The sequence below is a fragment of the Pleurodeles waltl genome, chromosome 9, assembly GCF_031143425.1.
Source record: "Pleurodeles waltl isolate 20211129_DDA chromosome 9, aPleWal1.hap1.20221129, whole genome shotgun sequence".
NCBI lineage: Eukaryota > Metazoa > Chordata > Amphibia > Caudata > Salamandridae > Pleurodeles > Pleurodeles waltl.
In genome coordinates, this window is record NC_090448.1 from 1,179,356,775 (window position 1) to 1,179,359,517 (window position 2,743).

The following is a 2,743-nucleotide window of genomic DNA, read 5'->3' on the forward strand; positions in this document are numbered from 1 at the left end:
TAGACATTGTAAGTGCAGGGTAGCCATAAGAGTATATGGTCTGGGAGTCTGTTTTACACGAACTCCACAGCACCATAATGGCTACGCTGAAAACTGGGAAGTTTGGTATCAAACTTCTCAGCACAATAAATGCACACTGATGCCAGTGTACATTTTATTGTAAAATACACCACAGAGGGCACCTTAGAGGTGCCCCCTGAAACTTAACCGACTATCTGTGTAGGCTGACTGGTTCCAGCAGCCTGCCACACTAGAGACATGTTGCTGGCCCCATGGGGAGAGTGCCTTTGTCACTCTGAGGCCAGTAACAAATCCTGCACTGGGTGGAGATGCTAACACCTCCCCCAGGCAGGAGCTGTAACACCTGGCGGTGAGCCTCAAAGGCTCACCCCTTTGTCACAGCACCGCAGGACACTCCAGCTAGTGGAGTTGCCCGCCCCCTCCGGCCCCCACTTTTGGCGGCAAGACCGGAGAAAATAATGAGAATAACAAGGAGGAGTCACTGGCCAGTCAGGACAGCCCCTAAGGTGTCCTGAGCTGAGGTGACTAACTTTTAGAAATCCTCCATCTTGCAGATGGAGGATTCCCCCAATAGGATTAGGGATGTGACCCCCTCCCCTTGGGAGGAGGCACAAAGAGGGTGTACCCACCCTCAGGGCTAGTAGCCATTGGCTACTAACCCCCCAGACCTAAACACGCCCTTAAATTTAGTATTTAAGGGCTTCCCTGAACCTAAAGATTTAGATTCCTGCAACTACAAGAAGAAGGACTACCGAGCTGACAAACCCCTGCAGAGGAAGAACAGAAGACACCAACTGCCTTGGCCCCAGACTTACCGGCCTGTCTCCTGCCTTCCAAAGAAACCTGCTCCAGCGACGCTTTCCAAGGGACCAGTGACCTCTGAAGACTGCCCTGCTTCGAAAAAGACAAGAAACTCCAGAGGACAGCGGCACTGCTCCAAAAGAACTGCAACTTTGTTACAAGGAGCAGATTTAAAGACCCCTGCAACTCCCCGCAAGAAGCGTGAGACTTTCAACACTGCACCCGGCGACCCCGACTCGACTGGTGGAGAACAACCAACTCAGGGAGGACCCTCCGGCGACTCTACGACTGAGTAACCAAAGTTGTCCCCCCTGGGCCCCCACAGCGACGCCTGCAGAGGGAATCCCCAGGCTCCCCCTGACCGCGACTGTCCGAACTCCATTACCCAACGGCTGGAAAAGACCCTGCACCCGCAGCCCCCAGCCCCTAAAGAAACGGAACTTCTGTGCAGGAGTGACCCCCAGGAGGCCCTCTCCCTTGCCCAGGTGGTGGCTACCCCGAGGAGCCCCCCCTTGCCTGCATCGCTGAAGAGACCCCTTGGTCCCCCATTGAAACCTGAAGGAAACCCGACGCGTGTTTGCACACTGCACCCGGCCGCCCCCGCGCTGCTGAGGGTGTACTTTCTGTGCTACTTTGTGTCCCCCCCGGTGCCCTACAAAACCCCCCTGGTCTGCCCTCCGAAGACGCGGGTACTTACCTGCTGGCAGACTGGAACCGGGGCACCCCCTTTCTCTCCATTATAGCCTATGTGTTTTGGGCACCTCTTTGACCTTTGCACCTGACCGGCCCTGAGCTGCTGGTGTGATAACTTTGGGGTTGCTCTGAACCCCCAACGGTGGGCTACCTTGGACCAAAAACTCAAACCTGTAAGTGACTTACTTACCTGTGAAAACTAACAATAACTTACCTCACCCAGGAACTGTGAAAATTGCACTGTGTCCACTTTTAAAACAGCTTATTGTGTTTTATGTAAGAAGTATACATGCTAAAGTAATGATTCAAAGTTCCTAGAGTACTTACCTGCAATACCTTTCAAAAGAGCTATTACATGTAAAATTTGAACCTGTGGTTCTTAAAATAAACTAAGAAAATATATTTTCCTATAACAAAACCTATTGGCTGGATTTGTCTCTGAGTGTGTGTACCTCATTTATTACAACAAATGCTTAACACTACTCCTTGGATAAGCCTACTGCTCGACCACACTACCACAAAATAGAGCATTAGTATTATCTCTTTTTACCACTATTTTACCTCTAAGGGGAACCCTTGGACTCTGTGCATGCTATTCCTTACTTTGAAATAGCACATACAGAGCCAACTTCCTACACTGTTGCAAACCTGTGGGTGCATTTTCCCTTTCTTATCTATGGGCCACAAGGGTGACCATCATCAATGCCTCTGTACAGTTGTGCATGGATTATTGCAGCACCACTTTTCCCGGAAGTTCTGCAAAAACATTATCAGACTTCAGCATCTTAAAAATGCTGCGAACAAGACCACCTTTGGCTTCTGCAAATATCTCCATGTCTTAGAACACCTCTTTGGCATGTCATTAAAAAGAGGATTATTTTTAAGTCTCTCTGCCTGGTACATAAAATCGGCAGTACGGACCAAACCAACCTCCTTTGCTACCTGTGTGCCTTAAAACTTTATTGCGCTTTTCACAGACATTTAGCAGTACCCAAATATAAGTTGTCCATTTGGGGTGGAAGACATTTCAAACCTCAAGGTGCTACCCTCTGGAAACTATGCCGAAATTGAGGTAAAAGCTTAAAATAGGTGAAGATGAAGATGTTTAGCTGCCAATTGATTTTATGCAATAGTACTTTTATAGCCCCAAGATACCTCTTTAGGAGTGTATGTCTCTGCTTTATATGTGCACACAGAGAGAATTCTCACACAATTAATACACACTGAC